The following is a 7,373-nucleotide window of genomic DNA, read 5'->3' on the forward strand; positions in this document are numbered from 1 at the left end:
GCCTCCACCACCTCTCTGGGCAACCTGTTCCAGTGTCTCACCACCCTCATTGTAAAGAACTTCTTCCTAATGTCTAATCTAAACCTACCCTGCTCTAGTTTAAAACCATTGCCCCTCGTCCTATCGCTACATGCCCTTGCAAACAGCCCCTCCACAGCTTTCTTATAGGCCTAATAGGTAATTCATTCCTAATGAATTACAAAGGGATTCTTTGAGGAGTGCTATTAACAAGTGCAAATTTTGGAGACAAACTCCCTTCTGCCTTTGACTTAGTGGGCATTATCTATGTCCCCCAGGAAAAGAAAGAAAAGAAGTCATCCCACCTTTTTGAAAAACCTCCGTGCATCTCACTTGCCTAAACAACAGATCGCATCTGCAAAGCTTCTTATCTTAGCAGAGGAACAAATGTGGCTCACAATCTGTCTTTGGGGAGGCTTTCTGCAAGATTCTCTTGCATGAATGGACATCTTTGTACACAATCACAGTCCTTTTCTTAGAAAGGATGCCCCTCAGAGAAGGCATTACTCAGCAAGGTCTTCATCCCATTGAATGACTCAGATCTCAAACTGCTTACAGATCCCAAACCTCCCAGCAGTAATGAAGTCACCCTATTGCCAAGGACAGGAAGGGATGGTAGCCGGTCTACTACGACAATCAATATATTTTTGTGTTCTACCTCCTCAGCCACTAAAGAACCTCCCCATGCAATTTCAGGTAACATCAAGGACAGTAATTTGGGGGAAGAAGGACATACCAATTCTGCTGTTGTCCAGATCGTATTTTTCTGCTTTTTGAAGATAGATGCAGTGTCAGCAATTCTCCAGTTAAATGACTTGAATGTGATAAAGTCCTTGATAGAAGTCTTGCAACTTCCTACAGTGAGTCTTTCAGTCTATTACGGCAGAGGTGATGTGCCCCCTTGACATGAGGGCATTATTCTCTTGGAGTGTTCAGGTCAATGCAGAGATGGCAATTTTGATTTCTATGTTTTTGTTCTATTAGTTGTTCCACCTTAGCCCCAGTTTTCTTCCTTGTCATTCCAGGAGAAAAAACAAAAGGAAAAACAAAAGGAAAAGAAAAAGGTTTCTGCATTAAACTCTTTCAAAGCCTGCCTGCTTGTGAAGTCTTAGCGTAAAACAGCCTTGCTGGGTTTACAGACCATCTCTTGCTCCTTTCTGACAGCTCAGCAAAGTGACAGAATGGTACAGAAACATAAGTAATGCTTTTGAAGATTTAGAAAATGAGTTAACCTTTCCAGCAATCATCAAAACATCCTTTATTGTGAATGACTTAAATGTTAACTGCTAGATGAAATAGCCTCTGAGATGTAAACTGGACTCAGTTTGAATCAAGAAGGCCGTCTCACAGTTATGTTCTTACAACATTTGCAGTAGACCTATAGAAGCTGCATCGGTGGAGCACTTCACAGAAATACCATGGCCTGGGTTACAGTTGGTTGGAGTCATGGAAATCATGATAGTTGTAAGATCATCCACTGTCTGTGGATTTCTTGGTCATTATCAAGTGACATGCTACAATATATGGATCTTAAAAACCATTAATTGTTATGCTCAAAATTTTGCTTACAGACAAAGAGGAAACACACTTTACATATAAAGCAAAGAATTTATTCTCAGTATAATTGAAATGTTAACAGGATAATCATTATTAGTTGAGATTTAATTATTACAGGTAAAGAATAACAATACAAGCATAACCGATACACATAGTTCTTATTTTCCACCCTTTTTGAGGGTGCTGACCCTCTCCCTGCTCCTCTGGGCCCCAGTGTAGGTGGTTTCATGCTGGTGATGGCAGGAGGTTGTTACAGCAAGTCATCATCATTTGAAGGCTTTTTCTGGGAAGAACATGATGTTGACATTGACGGTTTCTTCTTCTTCATCCCAGGATCCACCTGGGGGCATTTCAGTATTTGCTAGCATGATTTTACACCTTTACTCTTTAGTCACAGACACCCTGTCAATTAGAAAAATTGCTATTACAACTAAACCAAGTCAAACAAAGCTGCAGAAGACAGGTCACAAAATATTCAAAAAGAGCAAGCCTGAAAAGCTGCAGTCCTGAGGCCTTGCAAACTCAGTACAAAGCGTGTGGCCTATTACTAGCAGTCACAATACCATATTACATGCTTACAAACTAACAAAACTCATATAAACATATTTTTGAAATGAAACCTTCAATGATGAACAGTTTACCTCTGCTGTTGCTACAAGAGGTCTGCTTGTCACTAGAAATCTCTCAGGTAGGTAGAAGAGTTTCCTGAAAATCTGTTGCCTTGCACACTACATCTCCAACTCTCCATCCTGCAAAATGTTATTCTGTACTAGTTTTAATGCTGGGAAAAGAAAGAAAAATGTGGAGGAGTTGAATGGTGTTGCCTGTTCTGGGAAGAGTTTGTGCATCCCTACTCAAAAAAAAACCCCAACGGCATTCCCTTCAATTTCCGTGAGAAAGCTTTTCAGGGCCAGAAACAGAGGTCATAAATGCACTCATAAATCTGCTTCCAATTAGTGCAGGTGTGAAATGAAGGTGACTTGCAGGTAACTGAATGTTGTGGTTGTATGGAGAAATGGAAGCAACCTGTGGACTGTGAACCAAGCTCGTTCCCCTCTGGAAGCTACCTGTACTAGCAGAATAAATCACAGAATAATTGAGGCTGGAGGGCACCCCTGGAGATCGTCTGGCCCAAACCCATGCTCAGAGCAGGGTCAACTAGAGCAGGTTGCTCAGGACTCCATCCAGTTGAGTTTTTAATGTCTCCGGGGGTAGAGACTCCACAGCTTCTCTGGGCGACCTGTGCCAGTGCCCAGTCACACCAACAGTAAGAAGCTTTTCTTATGTTGAAGTGCAGCCTCCTGTGTTTCAGTTTGTGCCCACTGCATCTTGTCCTGTTACCGGGCACCCCTGAGAAGAGCCAGGCTCTGTCTTCTTTATTACCGCTCCATCAGGTATTTATATACATGGATAGGATCCCCCTGAGCCTTCTCCTCTCCAGGTTAACCATGGTACAACAGAAAGCCACCCTTTTTAAATGAGGACAAGACTTGTGAGGTAGAGGAGTGAGAATGACTGCAGAACGAGATTAGAGGAGGAAAAATCAATCAGAGAATGGTTGGAGGGAAATCCGGGCTGAAGCTGGGAGCTTGGAGGTGCCAGAGAGAGATGGAAAATCTACGGAGAGAAAGACTGGGTCTGTATGGAGATGGAAGCTGAACACAGGAAAGGTGTGGGTGGACAGGTGGGAGACTACTGACGGAGGGAGGGAGGGAGGAAGAATAAGAGATGAGTTTGTTGATGGGGTCAAAGAGAGAAGGATTTGAGGACATGCTGGACTGCCAGGGAGGAACCCTTGATCCACGTCAACTATGAAGACATGGTGTGGCCTGAAACAGAGGCCAAACTAGTAAAGTCTGCCGGGATTCTTGGTTTGCATTTCACAACGGGTTTGCATTTCTCTGGTCACTCCCAATTGCAGGGGGAAGGGAGAAACAGAGGGAGGAACAAGGGAAGAGGAGAGAGAAGGAAGAAAGGGAAAAGAGAGGTGGCAGAAGAAGATAGGAAGAAGCAGTGGTGGGGAAGGATGGGGGAAAGCCCAAAGAAGGGGGAAACTTGTTGTAAAGCAAGAGTGGGGCCAGGGCGTGCTGAGGGATGAGCTGTCCTGCAGGCAGGGGCAGAGGCCGGGAATGACGCTGTCGGCCCAGCATGTTCAGGGTGCTTCCCTGCAGGAAGAAGAGCACGGGACTGGGCTGTTGGTTCAAGCTTTACTCACCCGCAGCCATTTACCCCAAGAGACATTCACCTCCCCCTGTCTCTACAGAGCCCACAGCACAATGTTCGTAGGGACCATCCTGATGTTGGCTGCTTCCTCAGAGTTCTCAGGATCAGCAAGGTCTGAGCTGCCAGGGACGAGAGTGAGGGTTCAGCATCCTTCACCAAGGGCTGGAGGGCTGCGACGGAAAGAAACAGAGCAGTGGTGAAACCCCGCAGTCTGCAGAGACCCTCCCATGCCAGCCCCGTCCATCTCTTTCTCTGGCCAGGAGGAGCAAGTGAGACCCAAGGGATCCACTGGAAGCTGCTGCTGAGGAGTGCCCCAAACACCCCTGACACATTCCTCTGCCCCAAAGCCCTTCCCTGGAGCGGGGCAAGGCGTGGCAATAGCCTGCCCCTGCCCCACCAGCCCCAGCCAGCACACGGCCTCCCCTACTCACCGTTGCAGATACCCTGCAGGTTCTTCTCCTCTGGGTCCCTCAGGTGCCGCGCAACGAGCCCTAGGCACAGAGCTCCTGTCAGACCTCCCGCTCCCCAGTGCGCACCAGCAGCACAGCCCCCGGCCCCGCCAGCTCGGCCGCACGCCTTCTTGCCCCTCAGTAGGGCTGGCCCCAGGGAAGGACAGTCCCCGAGGGCGGTGGCACTGAGCAAGGCGGCCACCAAGCCCACCTGCGTGGGCAGGGGTAAGAGAGGAAGGCACAGAGCCCTCGTGTGCCCAGGCCCTGCGTGGGGCAGCTGGGGCTCTGTCAGCCACAGGGCTGATCCTTGCTGCCAGTCCAGTGGCAGGGGCGGGGGACAGGCTCCGGACCGCGGAGGGACCGTGGGGGCGGTGGCTCACCGATGAACCTGATGGCCTCCTCTCTCAAGGTGGCCTGAGCATGCTTCAGGTATGGCAAGCTGTGCTGCAGGGATTCTTCAACCTTCCTCCTGTCCTGCACCAGCTGGAGAGAGAACAAGCTCTGGGAAACTGTGCAGTTCCCAGCACAAGAAAAGGAAAGGGAAGGGAAGGCACAAGAAAAGGAAAGGGAAGGGAAGGGAAGGCGGATGCAGGCTCCAGGCTGGAGCAGGGATGGAAAGCAACAGCAGCACAGTCCACACTCCAGGCACATGGGGCATCCCTTGTCAAGCCTGGGCCCTGGGGCTTGGGGGTTGTCCTCACCAAGGCCTCTCCAATTCTCCATGTCTGTCTGGTCTGGACCAGTTGCTCGAGCTTTTTCCTCTTCAGGAATCTGGCACAGGTGAGGAGGGTTTCCTCAGAGGCCTGCAAAGTAGCAGAAGCTGGGAGATGGCACCCCAGCTCGGAGAAGGAGACCTCTCAGTCCCCTGCTATGGCAAGGCTGCGAGCTGTTGCCAGCTTGTTATGCGAAAAGGCAGCTGGGGACAGAGTCTCCAGTTTCAGCTGGGTTTAATGCCCAAAGCGCGGGCACGGGGCATCCACCATCTTGGGGATCGCACTCCACCAGCCAGCAGAATAGAGATCCGCAAGAGGCACTGAGCTGCTCCTGGGGCTGGGGGCAGAAGGATGGGTGAAGGAGGTGTGGGCCCACGGCTGCTGGTGGTGAGAGCAGCAGTGGCAGAGACACCAAGGCAGGAGGGAGCCAACAGCACCTCCCATGGGAATCCCCAAGCAGAATGCTTGGCTCCCCAGCTCCTTTACGCTGAAGCTCCGGGGGGGCAGAGCGTTGATCCTGGTCTGCGTGACCAGGATTCCTCTGACTGCATCTCTCTTCCCACCGCTCTCCCCAGCCCGGGTTGGGGAACAAGCCGGCTCTCCATTCCTTGCACCCCTCTGCCCAGAGCAAATTCACTGGCCTGGTGCAGGATGATCTTGGTGAGCAGGGCTTTCATCCCATCCTGCTTTTAGCAAGCTTCCCAAAAGACCCGGGGGGCTCTTGGGCACAGACCCTGGGGGGACAGGGTTGGGACTGGAAACCCTGGCCTCTGACACCTGCAGGGACGGCTGGGAAGCCTCTAGGGACTTGCCTGTTTGGTAGCCGTGGGCTGCTGCCCAGCCCTGCTGGGTCACGCCAGGCAGGTCTGGAAAATGGCCGTGCCGCTTCTCTGCCCCTGCTCGTGCGCGGGGTGCAGGGACCTTTCCTCTGGGCTGAATGGGGGGAGCGGGGCTGGGAGGGGACCCCAGAACCCCCTCCACCTCTGCAGCAGGAGGCTTGGGAGGAGGAGGCAGGCAGTGACGGCAGTGGGGCAGGGAAGGAGGGCAGCTCTGCCCTGTCTTCAGTGACTCGGGCCCTGAGGTTACAATGATTCCCAGAGTGCGACTGCCAGCAGCCCTCATCCCTGATGTCCAGGCCACTGCCGTGGCATCGGCACACCCTTCCGCACAGCTCTGTTCAGCTTTGAACTCTGTACCTTGGCCACACTCTCAGTCTGGTCCTTCATATGGAAGAATAGCGGCACCAGAACCCTCTGGATTTCCTCCTTCATCTGACTCTTGTCTGATCTCACCACAGTCTCCATCATGTCTCTGAAGAGGCAGATGATGAGCTCTCGCACTTGGCTGGACTTCTGGAAGGAAGGAAGGAAGGAAGGAAGGAAGGAAGGAAGGAAGGAAGGAAGGAAGGAAGGAAGGAAGGAAGGAAGGAAGGAAGGAAGGAAGGAAGGAAGGAAGGAAGGAAGGAAGGAAGGAAGGAAGGAAGGAAGGAAGGAAGGAAGATGGGGGGACTTCAGCAAGAGCCTCTCCCTGCCCAGGGTGATGGAGGACGTTCACGTGGTCGATGGGAGGGGAGATGCTGCAAGGTCGGCTTCTGCACAGAGGCGTCGGGGGCCAGATCTGCATCTGTGGCTGAAGGCCCTGGGCAATGGCTCTGGGCCATGGTCCCCATCAAAGGCCTCACGAGAGGTTTGCATTGGGCAGTGCTGTGCCTCCGAGTGCTCTCCCAGCCCTCCGGCGCTCACCACCAGCTCTGTCAGAGCGGCGGTCTCCGGGGATGGGCTGAGGCACGCGCTGCCAGCTCAGACTCGGCATCCCCGCCGCGGCGCATGGGGAGAACGTCTGGTCTTCCCTGAGAGTGCGGCTGGGGCAGCCCTGGGGGCTCAGAGCAGCTCTTGGGCTGCTGGTGCTTCGCACAGGGGTCCCAGCACCAGGGGGCTCGGGTCACCCAGAGGCGTCGAGCTGTCAAGGAGAAGCCGCGCTGGGCTGCAGAGCCCAGAGGCTGTCCCACAAGAGCCCAGGGGCATGAGGAGGGCAGCGGCTGGGCTGAAGGGCGGCTGTTCCTGCAGAGTGCCCATCCGCGGGGCTGGGGCTTCCACAGCAGCCGTACCTCGTCAGCGAGTGGCGGGAGCTTCCCCGCCAGAAGCAGAGCGAAGCTGCTGGCCTCTCTCCTCTCCATATGACGCATCAGGTTCCTGAGGACAAGCAGGGCCTGGATCTTCAAGTCTGCCTTGTGATTTTGCAGGGTGCTCAGCATGTCTTCCTGCAGGAACTGCATTTCTCTTGCCTGTGTGAAGCACGGGATTTCTTTTATGACGAAGCGGTGGAAAACCTCCCCAGCCAAAATGCTGCGTCCACCGAGAACCAGCCTCCCGTCCGGCTTCCTGGCAGGCGCTACGGGAATGGCTGCAGCAGC

This window comes from Larus michahellis, chromosome 1 (assembly GCF_964199755.1).
Source record: "Larus michahellis chromosome 1, bLarMic1.1, whole genome shotgun sequence".
In the NCBI taxonomy this organism is placed as follows: Eukaryota; Metazoa; Chordata; class Aves; order Charadriiformes; family Laridae; genus Larus; species Larus michahellis.